We start from the raw sequence: 13472 nt of genomic DNA, 5'->3' as shown, positions 1-13472 counted from the left end.
GGTACATTGAGACAAACTGAAAATTTCTGGTGGAAAAACAATCAGACCGAACCTCCTCCTTCCAAGAAACTCAATTTTGTCATCACCAGAGGAAAATGGGTGGGAAAAAAATATTTCAGGTAAATCCTTATGGATCACCTTAACAGATTTCCTAAGACACCGAGCTTTTCTTGATGGAGCAATGCAATGTTATTTCTATCAAAATTTTTTTAAAAATCCATGGAAAACTGTGATCAGAATATGATTGATAAAGCACAGTAAAGTCCATCAGGAGACAAGACCCCAAGAAAACAGACAACACCATTGGAAGGAAACCTTCCACTCGAAGGTGACCTACACCTAACACCACAAACACTGAAACCTTGGGAAGCCGTTCCCATATTCAAATTATTCCTAAAGGATTCCTGACACAAGCCAGGCTTCCTGGGCCAACACCTTGACTGGTGAAGGTGTCACCATCCCTGGGTGGGGCTCGGATTTGAGCAGGGATCCGGGCACAGGGATGAAAGGAAAGCTGTTCCTGGTTAGCTTTAGAGATGAGCATGCACCACTCCAGAAAAGGAACGTGGATCCCTGTTTTTCTCCCGAAACCGGAGCGCTTTCAGGCGCAGGGAAAGCCTAATGACACGGTGGCGACTGCCAAGACATTTCCTGGTAGCCGTGGCTTAGTCCAGAAGGTTTGGATGACAGCCAGAAGTAGTTTTAAAGTCATTTTAAGTGTTTATAAAAAAACATGAGGATGAAGTCCCTCTCATCACACGGTGCAGCTGCTTCGTGAGTGCGTCAGGGGTTCCTCTGAGGTCCTGCCAGCCTTGACTGGTGGCTCTTGACACGGTGGCAGGAGGAACACCAGAGACAGGAGGAAACTCCACTCAGACCACCACAAAGCAACAGGAATCGGTCGTAAACCCCGTAAATTCTGCACCAAATTTAAACCCACGCGGGTTGAAACGAAGGCCTCTGTGGTGTGACTGTAGCAAGTCGTAACTCGACCCATAAAAATCCCACGGACACCATCCAGGTTAATGGGTGCTTAAAGCTGAGCACAAAATAAAAATTCCACACCAGAAAACGTCATGAGGAGCAGCAGCACCATGGAAAAAACTCCCTTACACAGGTAGAGCCTGGAATTAATTATTTTAATTATTTTAAACCTTTTTGCCACTGGAGCGGTTTTGCTTCAGATGCTGCAGCGGACACGACTGAGACAGACTGAACCTGGAGATGAGCATTTATCCTCTGGAATGTTAAATCAGGAGGCTATTTTTATCAACTCAGCCCACATCTCATTAATTTGAAACCCTGCTCGGATCAGCAATAAATAAAAGAATCGCTGGGTCTCGCTTCTTCGGCGGTTTAAATAATTTTGAAAGGAAGCAAAATAGGAATTATATGGAGATTTTGAGAGACCTCATGCATGCTCATGAGAGGATCCCTCCTAGGGTCCAACCATGAAAGGGACCTTGGGGAACGCAGGGGCGAAGTTTTAAGTGAAATTGGCTAGATTTAGACCAGACAAAAGGAAGAAATTCCTCCCTGTTGCCCAAAGCAGCTGTGGCTGCCCCTGCATCCCTGGAAGTGTCCAAGGCCAGGTTGGACATTGGGGTTTGGAGCAGCCTGGGAGAGTGGGAGATGTCCCAAAAAAAGGGGACAGCACTGGATGGGCTTTAAGATCCCTTCCAACCCAAACCATTCCATGATCCCACCATTCTGAAATAGGGTGGGAACAGCCAATGGCACCCAAAACACCAAATACGAGGATCTTGTGTTCAAATTGATCAATCGGTTTGACGTTCTTACAAAATTTGCTTCTTTGCTAATTATCCCGATTGTCAGGATTCAACCTTCATATTTTCATATCCAGAGTGAGTCATTCTGGGTGGAAAACCAAACGGGAAAAGCTCCCCTGCACTCTGCACCACCAACATGAAAACCAACACGACATTTCATAGACGACGCTAAAATTTTATAGCTGAGACGCAGGAATTAGCGAATCCCCAATGGCAAACGGAGAGATCAGCTCTCACACAGCCTGCTGAGGCTGCACAACACCCTTGCACTCTTGCAGATTAAGGCTTTTCACATCATTTCCCCCAAAATCATGCCTTGTACTCAGCAAAAGCATGGAGGAAGGGAGAGACAAGTCGGTGTCGTGGTTGCTCAGTCAGCTCGGGGGAAAACGGATACTCCCTGGGTTTTTTAATTTATTTTTGTTTCATTTGCTTCGTTTTTTTAAGTTAAAGGATTTATTTGAGAGGGTCAAGCCTACACTCTTAAACAATCCCTCTGGTTTGTTTTCTGGTTTCTTTCAAAGGAATGAAAACACTCCTGGTTTTCCTTCCCCAAATTCTATTTGATCTCTGCTCACCAATTCCTTACTGACAGCCCTGCTCCACACAGGAACTCTGCATGGAGCACTTTGGCTGGCACACGGGAATCCCAAAAAAGAAAGAGAAAATCTGGTTCATTCTTCAAGCTGGTCCCACTCCTCATGCTTTCACTTCAGGGAAATCCTGCTCCAGGTGTTTTCCAGAAAACCTGCAACACCTCCTGCCTTTCTTCCGCACTTCTGTGAAGCTGACGAGCATCTGGAGTTTAATGGCTTCAAAGCTCTGCCATAAATAAGTCGTTTTCTCAGCATTAAACAACTTCACACTGGCACTTTTGTCCTGGGAGGCGGCTGCAGGTTCTCGGTGGTGACCCAGGACTTCCCACCTGCTCCTGCTGAGCTCCTCCTCACTCCCAGAAGGGTAAGGAAAATCCCACTTGCATTTATTTCCTTCCGTTTATCGGCACCGCTGGCAGCCCGTGGCGGGGAGGGATCAAAAGTACCTTTGATGATCTGGGTTGATGTGATGTGAAGGAGATTTTTCAGTCAATTGGGTCTCACTTGGTGGATTCAATCAGATTAAAAAGCACTTCCTCTGCATTTAGTGCTCAGGAATGCGTTGTTTAAAAAGCTGCTCCCAACTTCCGGCTGCGCCTCTCGATAAATTCCTATTTCCCTGCAGAGGCAGCCTGGGATAATTTGCGAGTGAAAACTGATCTTAGCAAGAAATCAATCAATGGCCATTTACTAATAAAATGAAATCCTGTTTTAGTGGAATTATACCTTTGAAATTGTCCAGTCCTGCTTTTCCTGTTCCGGCACAAGATCCTCCACGCGGTTTTTCAGGAGAGCGGGAACATCCTGGTTCATCGCCTGCACATTTCTGATACATCACATTTTGATGGTCACAACCACAGAGAGCCAACCTCATCTGGGACCAAACACAAATCCAGGGACGGAATTCCATGATTTTCACTGTGAAATCAGCGGTGTCCGCCAAACCTCGTTAGTCTTGAGAGATTTGTGTCTTCCCTCCGATGAGAATGGCCAGAAACGAGGCGGTTTTGGGGTTCCTGGGATGGTCTGAGGGGAGGTGTTGGGGTCAGAGGCACAGAAAACAGACCCTTTATTTATCCGTGGTGCCTGACACCCAGGAGAGCGTTGAATTTCACATTACACCGTGGAGACAGCTTTTAATCAAAGAAATTGGGAATGTCTGTAAGTAGATAGAGTTTTCTTAAATCACTGGGTGAGAAAGTTCGAGTTTAGGGTTTAAGCTATATTAGAAAATAAAATACGGAGAACTTTCCCTTTCTTCTTCATCTTCTTCTTCTAAGTGTTTTTGGGTAATAATGAGTAATTGGATAAAAGAAATCTGCAGTGCAGCACACAGGTGTGGGGTCATATTCTTCATAAGAAAAATAACTTACTTGGCATTTGATTATTGGATAAATAATCAAATTACTTGATTATTTACTGGATAGATAATCAAATTATTTAAATATATGTGGATAAACAGACACATAAAAGACCTTGGGGAGATTCTTCACTCTCCATTTTTCCACCTTTCTATTTTAGTGTGCGGAGCTCCTTGTGTTCTGTGGATATGTAATTTAGATAAGGAAGGAATAAACAACCAAGCCTGAACATGAGAAAATAACCTCTGCCTCGTTAATCTCGGTCCTGGGGAAGAGGAACCCAGCCACCAGTGCCACTGTGACAGGGAGGATTACAGGACAACCTTTAAAAAGGAGGAATGGCCAAGCCTGGTGTTGTCCTGGCTCCGTTCCTCCTCCACCTCCCAGCCAGGGCGTGGAGCTCCCTCACGGCATTTCCTGACAACGCTGGAAACGAAGGAATCGCTTCCAGGAGAAATCAGAGCTGCCAGGAGCTCCGTGCCAGCCAATTCCAACGGCACCAGCTTTTGGGAAAGCCCAGGGAAAAGCTCCCACTCCCACCACCAAGCCAGTCCTGGACCTTCTCCTGGTCTTTTCTCCACGGGGACAGGAGAAAGAGGACAATCAGGTGTCCCCAGCGGGTGATTCCAGACTCCAAATCACAGAGATTCGGCTCTTTCCGTGATTTCCACGTTGCATTGGCATCCCTCACCGGGTAAAAATCATTCATTAATTCGTATTTAGGGTGAATTTGATACCATTTCTGTATAAAACTGTGCCTAGAGGGAATCACCCCAGCGGGTTTGATAAGCAAACAACACCATTCACCAGGATAAGCTTGATTAATATCTCACTTATTACCACAACTCATTGGAAATGCACATTTAAATACCAAAATCCCATTTTCCACGGGGGGAAAAAAATAAAAACGCTCCCTCTTTCATGAGGAGAATTTTAATATTTACACCTCAACCTGATAAAAAACAGGTTTGTTTTTTTTCCCCCCCAAGTGGAGCACCTGCCCCTCTGGAAACTGCACAAGATTTTGGATTTGGATTTTCTCAGGAAAGAATTTCCAGGATTTTCCAGGACTGGAGACACCGACTCCTGTCAGCAGCACAACTGATAGCAGGCACAAAGCAAGATAAAACACTCCAGCTTATTCCCCTCCTATCGAGATCGAAGTGAACATCTTATTTACGTGGCTGGCACGGATGAGGTGACTCAAACGCCACGAGGAACAACAGGAACCAGCTCTCGTTCCACAGCGTCCTCCTGTGGCATAACATTAGTAAAATGATCCTTTTAATTAGCATGGGAAACAACAACAACAACAACTAAATAAATAAATAAAAAATAAATTAAAAAAAAAAATCCCAGTGCTCTCAGCGTGAAAAGCCCTGAAATCAAATGGATTCTAGCAAACAAAACCAAAATTCCTTCTATTATCGCGCTCTTTCTGTCACAATCTCACATCAAAGTGAAGAGAAATCCCCCTGAAGGAAAAAAACTTCACATGTGGCAGGTGTGGAAAAGAAACAAATAGGATTTCACAGGTATTTATTAGGATAAAACCTCCTACTCGCTGCTGAGAGCTGCCACTGGGTGACGTGACAGGACACATCACGGACACTTTTTTGCATCTCCATTTCAGATGTTTAGCACCAGGTGAACACAAGGATGAGGTGGATTCCTGAGTCCTCTCCAAGACTCCTCTCAAGCTTTGGCACCAAGAAATAATTTCCCAGTGGAATCGGCCCTTCCCAGGAAGGGGAAAAAAGGGCACATTTCACCTTTGGAAAAAGCCACCACCACATCCCAGCCCGTGCCAGACGAGTGTAACCCAAAACTGGAAGTGAAACTGCACCCCAGAACTGTAAACCGCTGGATGGAATTCTCATTTAGCATTCCCATGCCTGTCCCGGGCTCCGCAGCTTCCACAGGAACCATTTGGGGGTGACTCCCCCTTACCAGGATCCATCTTTTTCCCTAAAATCTTTATGCAGGATCTGCCACAAGTTGAGGAAGCAGAACATGAAAAATGCCATTCTCTGAGGTAATACTTTGCCACCTTACACGCTTCTCGCGTTTTATTTAAACAGCCACACAGAAATCCCAATTTTAACCTATTTTCCTCAAACCTGCAGAACCCAGGAGTCGTTTTAACAGCATGAAGCGAGTCACTCATCTTTAGTCAATTCAGCTTTTTTTTTTTTTTAATTAAATTTAATTAATTTGCCTGAAAAGTGGTCTTTTAAGAATTCCTAACCCAGTAAGAACAGGCTGCTGTTTGGTGCTGGCTCGGCACAGAGGCGGAGCCCTTGGGATTATTACTGCTGGAAAAGACGGGAGAGCCGGCTGCTGTAAGGTGCAAATGTTCCCAGTTTTAATCCTCTTTTATGGAGAGAGAGGATTAGTGGTTATGCTGGAAAAGAGGGTGGCAGTGGGTAACCCAGAAAGGTTTGAGCAAGAGGGTGGTGACAGAGATGCCGCGGCCTCGTCCGGATGTGTGAAGGATCCACGAGTCCAAGGAGCCTTGGCTACATCTGGGAATATCCTCAGCTGGAAAGGATCCACAGGATCATCATCCAACTCCTGCACAGACACGCCAACAATCCCACTGTGTCCCTGGAGCAGTGTCCAAACGCTCCTGGGCAGGCTCGGGGCCGTGATCATTCCCTGGGGAGCCTGGGCAGGGCCAGCACCCTCTGGGAAAGAACCTTTCCCTGAGATCCAACCGGATTTCCAACCTGATCCTGTTCCATACCATTGCCCTGGATCCCGTCCTGCTCACACCCAGCAGAGCTGCCCCTCCTGAGGAAGCTGCAGCCCCCAGTGAGTCTTCCTCTCCTCCAGGCTGGACAAACCAAATCCCCTCAGCTGCTCCTCCTCCGGCCCTTTCCCCATCCCTGTGTCCCTCCTTTGGACACTCTCCAATAGCTTTGAGCCTTTTTTTTTCTATTTTGGTGCCTAAAACGACAATGGATCACCCTAAGGACTCACATGGCATTAACTCAACAAGATCAGCACATGGTAAGGACAGACAGTCCTAAAATCCGTGTTTAATTATCAAACTTCCGCTCCAAATGGCAGCCTGGCCACCCTTTCTTGAAGGTCAAGCGGTTCAAGGACACGTCTGCTTGGCTGCCCTGCGAAAATACCCACTTGAGGAGGAAAAATTCCCCAGAAAATCCACTGGGAATTAATCAATGTAAGGACCTGGAGCTGCTGGAGAGTCCAGAGGCCCCGGAGCTGCTCCAGGGCTGGAGCTCCTCTGCTCTGGAGCCAGGCTGGGAGAGCTGGGAATGTTCTCCTGGAGAAGGGAAGGATCCAGGGAGAGCTTCCAGCACATTCCAGGGCCTGGAGGGGCTCCAGGAGAGCTGGAGAGGGACTGGGGACAAGGCCTGGAGGGACAGGACACAGGGAATGGCTTCCACTGCCAGAGAGCAGGGATCGATGGGATCTGGGGAAGGAATTCCTGGCTGGGCTGGAATTCCCAGGGAAGTCTCTGGATCCCTGGAATGTCCAAGGCCAGGCTGGACAGGGCTTGGAGCAGCCAGGGACGGTGGAAGGTGTCCCTGCCCATGGCACAGGATGAGCTTTAAGGTCCTTTCCCAACCCAAACCATTCCACAATTCCACGATGCCTCCAGGATCTGGAAAAGGGAAAAGTCTCCTGTACAAACACAGCGTGAGAAAACCCCGCGTTGCGCCCACAGCCTCACATTCCGCACCATCCAAAATCTGTGTTTTCTGGAGCAGGGGAAAAAAAAAGCGCATTTCCAACCCAACTACACCAGAGAGATTTGCCTGCCAGTCTTTCAGGTCTAAAGCACCTCCAAGCCGGGTTTAAATTCCGATCCCACATTTCCCTCTCCGCGCTGACAGAGCCTGTTGAACAGGCCGGGCGTTCTCCGTGTCCCCTCCGTATGCGGCTGCCTCCCCAACATGGGCACAGGGAACTCTGCAGACCCACAGAGAACATCCAGAGCTGAACCATCCTGGAATTGCAGCCCTGACCCACCGAAACTCTCTGCTTTTCCTGTGTCGAGCACGGTATGCAAATCCTGCGTGAATTCCGAGCTTTCACAGCTCCTGCGACAACCCCCTGAGAAGGGACCGTGGATTTTCATTTGCTGCTACATTTTGTTCTTCAGATGTCTTTCACGTCTCTCCACCACCACCACCACCTCCATCTACATATGCTTCTGATTATCAGGCCTGAAGTATTCCAACCATTCCCAGGGAAAATCAGCATTTCCTCCTGGAGCAAGAGACCAAATTCACCGATTCACCCCTAAATCCGTGGGGATGCTCACGATGCAGAATTAATAAACCTGAAAATAACCCAACTTTCAACCCGAAGCAACCACGGGGAAAGCTCTGAATCCACCAGCTCCTTCCAGGGAGGGAAGGGAGCAGCACTATTTAAAGTTCCTTCTCCTTCCAAAGGGAAAGCAGGAGTTAAAGGATTTTCCTGGTGCCCAAGGAAGCGGCTGCAGAAGCAGCAGGAGACTCTGACGGCTGACACCAAGGATAAACTTCTTCATTTACACAGAATTTCTCAGCATAAATAAAACACGGGCACTCTGGGCTGTGGCTCTGCAAGTATTTTTGACCCAGAGTATGGGGAAGTTTTCCAAGTCATCCCTGTTTGATTCCTTTAATTAGATGGTTATGTAATCAACAGTGGGAGGGACTCGGTTGCTTCTGGATTGGCTTCCCTGGTCACACTGGTTAGAAGAAAACTAATATAAATATAAAAAAATGTATTTTCACCGCTTCTCCCTTCTGTATTTGAGGCCAGGTGAATTTTGTAGGACTGAAAAAGTTGAGTTTCCCTCCGAGCCGCTGCCGCTCTGCAGGATCTGAGCAATCCATTTATTATTTATAGGCAGCACACAAACAGGTAAAATAATTCATACAACTGCCAAACCAAAATAACAACAAAAGCGATGCTCTAAAGCAAGGAGACTCCTGCTTCCATCCTCTGGCACAAAACCCAGCAAAAGCAGCACGGTCCCCGAGAAAGGGTGGAAAACAGGAAGGAGATGCTGGAATTCCCAATCCTACTGAGATGGAATTCACCTGCCATCCTAAGGGGTTTTTGTACAGCTATATCTCGTTTTTTTTCCTTTTTTTTATTTTCCCAGGAGGGAAAGATGGAATTTCATTGACATCAAAATGTCAGCGCGGATCAGGACGAGCTGCGAGCTCCACCACGACACAGCCTGCAGCTCCCCGGGTTCCATCTGGCAGCGGAAGGGATTCCCTCTTGCACTTCTTGGATTCCTCCTCGGAGTTTGGCAAGTGATTCATGGACAACAAAGCCAGAGCAACCTCAGAGTCCTTCCCAAAAAAAGGGAGAGCAGCTTTGGTTGGCTGGGAATGTTCTCGCCCTCCTGGTGAAACCCAGGGATGGCTCCTGGTTGTAGCCGTGGGATTCCCAAAGGATTACGAGCTCTGAGGTTTCCCACAACAAAGTGGGACTGTCCACCTGGCAACTGGATCAGCCCCGCCAGTTTTTGGGACAAAAAACAAAACCAAACCAAACCAACAAAAAAAAACAATAAAAAAATTAAAAAAAACCCCAACAAAACAAAAAAAAAATACCAGAAAAACCCCACTCAAACCAAACAACAAAAAAATCCCAATAAATCCCCAAAAAACACCAAACAAACAAACCAAAAATAATATTCAAAACAAAAAAAAAAAAACCACCCACCAAAACCAGAAGGACCAGATGCAAATATTGAACCCCACTGCAATTGCTGTAGTGGGCACAGAACAATCCGGAATTTCCCCAGAGCTGGAAGGTTCTGGATGGTCCAGGTTGAGCTGGGAAAGGTGAGAGGTTCCTCCACCCCTGGCACAAAGCCTTGCACAAATGTTGACTTTAAAACTTTTCCCTTAGGCTGGGAAGTGGTGAAGGGCTTCTGGTGGAAGTTTTAATTTCAAGAGATAAAAGATGCCGACGATGCTCCGAGTTTTACGGATTGCAATATTTGGAAAATTATTAAAAAAAATAATTTTGCAGGATTTAATTACCTGGTTTTGGATTCATGGGCAAAACGAGCTGATGAAGAGATTCACGAGAGCAGACACTCAAATTTAATCACTGAAATAAGTGATAAACCGATCGGGGCAGGGGTGTGGATCTGCACACAGCAGTGGGAATGCGGGAAAGCATTAAAATGAAAATTAAAAAGCTGAATTCCAAACCCTAAGAGGATGGATTCCCTTTTAAACACACACAGGGCCACTTCACCCAAGGGAATGGCTGGAGCTGTGTCAGGGGGTTTAGGATGGATTTTGGGAAAAGATTCTTCCCCCAGAGGGTAATGGGGCACTCAACAGTACAACTAAATCCCCACCGTGCAGCAAAAGTTATTTAAAAACCCCCCAAAAAATGGTTTAAAATTATTTTAAGTATCTTGGGCACTGGGTAACACAAAATATCTGAAGTGTGGTAGTTTGTTTTTTCCCATAGATCAACTCCAGAAGCGGCCTGAGGAAGATAAAGTCCAAGGCTGAATTTCACAGAACTCCCTGCACCAAAAATCATCAACACAACCCCACCGCTCCTCCTGACAGCACAAAATGTTCTTACGTAGAAAAGTCTGGATTAAATTTTCCTGGTAAAAGGGATTCAAGAGCACAGCAGAGTTCACTGTGCCCTGCTGCCTTCCTGGAAGACACTTTTTTTTTTTTAAAAAAAAATAATTCCCAAAGCCTCCAAGAGAGAGAAACTGCATGGAAATCTCCCTCCTTTGGAAAAGCAATGGAAATATTCCCAGATTTTGTGCATGCACCTGGCAGGAGCTGGACTTGACCGGCCTGGAAGGGAGATGGACACGAAGAGTGGTCCCAGTGCTCCCAGTCTGGGTTCCTCCATCCTCCTGGGGTATCCTTGGTTTCCTCTACAAGGCTGGAATATTCCAGGCCTGAACTTGCCAGGAGTTAAATTGCCTGAAAAAGGTGATCCAGGCTCCTGAGAGACAGAAAAGTGGTGAAATCCCAACATGTGAAGAATTCCTCATGCCAGGACAGCTGTGGTGGACATCAGAGCAGCTGGCCAGGCACGGGGGCTTCTGTCCAGGGAATTCCAGACAATTTAACCGGCGGGATAAACCTCACGGTGGCCAAACTCCCTCGGGAGCAAAGCAGCCTCTGCTCATGGAATCGTGGAACTGGTAAAGTTGGGAAAGACCTCTGAGAGCATCGAGTTCAACCATCAACTCAGCACCACCATGGCCTAGGGAACCACTTCCAGAGGATTCTGAACAATTCCAAGGATTCCACCACTTCCAAAGCTCTCCGAAGCTTAATCCCCCCACCAAGTTTTCCATTTTCCTGGTGCAACCTCCAATCCACAGCAAGGACTTTCCCTGGCAGAGCTGGGTTTTCCAGGATGGTTTAATTTAACTGCTGGAATTCTGAACAATTCCAGGGATTCCACCACTTCCAAAGCTCTCCAAAGCTTAATCCCCGCCACCAAGTTTTCCATTTTCCTGGTGGAGCTGCACAGAGGTGCAACCTCCAATCCACAGCAAGGATTCTCTCTGGCACAGATGGCTTTTCCAGGATGGTTTAATTTAACTGCTGGAATTCTGAACAATTCCAGGGATTCCACCACTTCCAAAGCTCTCCAAAGCTTAATCCCCCCACCAAGTTTTCCATTTTCCTGGTGGAGCTGCACAGAGGTGCAACCTCCAATCCACAGCAAGGATTCTCTCTGGCACAGCTGGGTTTTCCAGGATGGTTTAATTTAACTGCTGGAATGGTTTGTTGTCCTGGTCAAATCACCTCTGTCAGACCAAACATTTCCTAAATCCTAAAAAATTCCAAGAGCTGAAACCCGCAGGGGATGAGGACTGGGTTTATGGCCTGGGCACAAAAAGTCATCATAAAACCTCACAAAAATGACGCCAGGCTCATGAAAAAACAACCAGGACGCAATAAAACTCCATAAAAACCAACCCAGACGCTCTGCAAAACACCAAACACACCAAGAAATTACAGGGGGAGAGGATTTAAATGAACACTGAGCTGGAACGCTCTGTGGAATCACAGGATGGGTTGGATGGTAAATCCCAAACCATTCCTGCCATGCCAGGGACACTTCCCACTGTCCCAGGGTGCTCCAAACCCCGTCCAGCCCAGTCTTGGACATTTTCAGGGATGAAAATCCTGAAAAATCAGTTGCTACAACCCTCAGCTTTTCATGGGTACCATCATTGTCATCATGCACTTCCTCTTTCACCCAAAAAAAAAAAAAAAAATTAAAAAATAAAAATAAAATTTAAAAAATCGTTCCCAGTTTTACCACCAGCACGAAAATTCCAATTAAAAAGATGAACAATTCTCTCACCTACTTCCCCAGTGTTTGGGAATTAAAAGTTAACTGTGAGAGGCTTTGAAAAGGAGCAATTGTGATGTGGATGAAGGAGATGAAAGGCTAAAGTGAGGATGAACATGAGTTCACGTTGGGAATCCTCTCAGGATGTGGGAAGAGGGTCTAAAACCGTGCTCAGAGACCAGCAAGGCTTACAAATAAAACCACAACAGCCAGGCCCTGCCTAAGGGATTAAAAATCCCAAATTTTGGAAATAACAGTTCAGTGAAGGAGAAAAAAAAACCAACAACACAAATAATAAAAATATGAAGCAGAACTCCCAAACTTGAACAGAGAAAACATCTCCCCACCCAATGAAAATCATCTGTAGCTACAAGAAAGCTTAGACTTGGTAACCTCAAACACAGGAAGAATTTTGAGCTGAATTATTTCTGTCCCTTAATTATTATTTACACAAAAAAGTCCCGAGCACCTCAGTCACAGCCAAGTCTGTCCTGAGCAAGATGATTTAGAGCCCTTTTTTTTGGGTATTTTAAGACATACCCAGTTACACCCCTTTTTATAGGCAATTTACACCCCTTTTTTTGGGTACTTTAAATGGAGAGGAGATGAGTGATTAACACGTTTCAACTCGCTCCCAACCTCCTGTACAGAGGGAGTAAAATTACAGATGTACAAAATGTAAAAAAAAATAAAAAGGGAGGGGGAAGAGGGTAAAAGGGGAAAAGTGAAGGATGACAGGAAAAAAAAGGGGGGGGAAAGGGAGAATGAAGGGGAACTTCATTAATGAGCTCAGAGGTCTTTTAATTGGTTCTGTGATTCTGGGAAAAAAAAATTAGGTGAAGGGTGAAAAGAAAACAAGGATAAGAGGGGAAGAATACGGGGCATGAAGAGGAACTTCATCGAGTTTGGACTCATTTATCTCTGAGGCCTTTTACAACCTGATTATGAGGGGGGAAGGGGAGGTGAAGTGAAAAAAAATGGGGTGTGAAGGGAAAAAAAAAAAGGGGGTGAAGTGAAAAAAAAAAGGGGGGTGAAGGAGAAAAAAAAAAAAAAAGAGGGTGAAGGGAAAAAAAGAGGGTGAAGGAAAAAAAAGAAGGGGCGAAGGGACCGAAAGGGGATGTGAAGAGTAAGAAAACAGGGGTGAAAGCAAAAAAGTGGGGGTGAAAGCAAAAAAAGGGGGAGGGTGAAAAGGGGGGAAAAAAAAAGAGAGATAATGGTGGGGGAGGAAAAAAAAAAGAGTGCTGAGGGCCAAAAGCAGGAAGGAAGGGGCTCCGAGAATACCAGGAAAAAGGGCGAAGCAGAAGCCCCGCCAATGTCTGCGGCCGCGGCCCAAGTTCCCCGCCCGGCCGGGCCGGGCTCAGCCCGGGCCGCAGCTCCGAGGCCGCCCC

General features: G+C 46.3%; 1 protein-coding gene across 3 annotated transcripts in view; it reads right to left on the bottom strand.

Annotated features, from left to right (window-relative positions):
• NRF1 (nuclear respiratory factor 1) overlaps window positions 1–13472 on the bottom strand; it is a 63813-nt gene that overhangs the window by 49980 nt on the left and 361 nt on the right. The window lies entirely within an intron of this gene.

Source organism: Cyanistes caeruleus, chromosome 4, assembly GCF_971803275.1.
Source record: "Cyanistes caeruleus chromosome 4, bCyaCae1.hap1.1, whole genome shotgun sequence".
Classification (NCBI taxonomy): domain Eukaryota; kingdom Metazoa; phylum Chordata; class Aves; order Passeriformes; family Paridae; genus Cyanistes; species Cyanistes caeruleus.
Note: the sequence above shows the minus strand (reverse complement) of the source record. Positions and strands in the feature narration are given on the sequence as shown.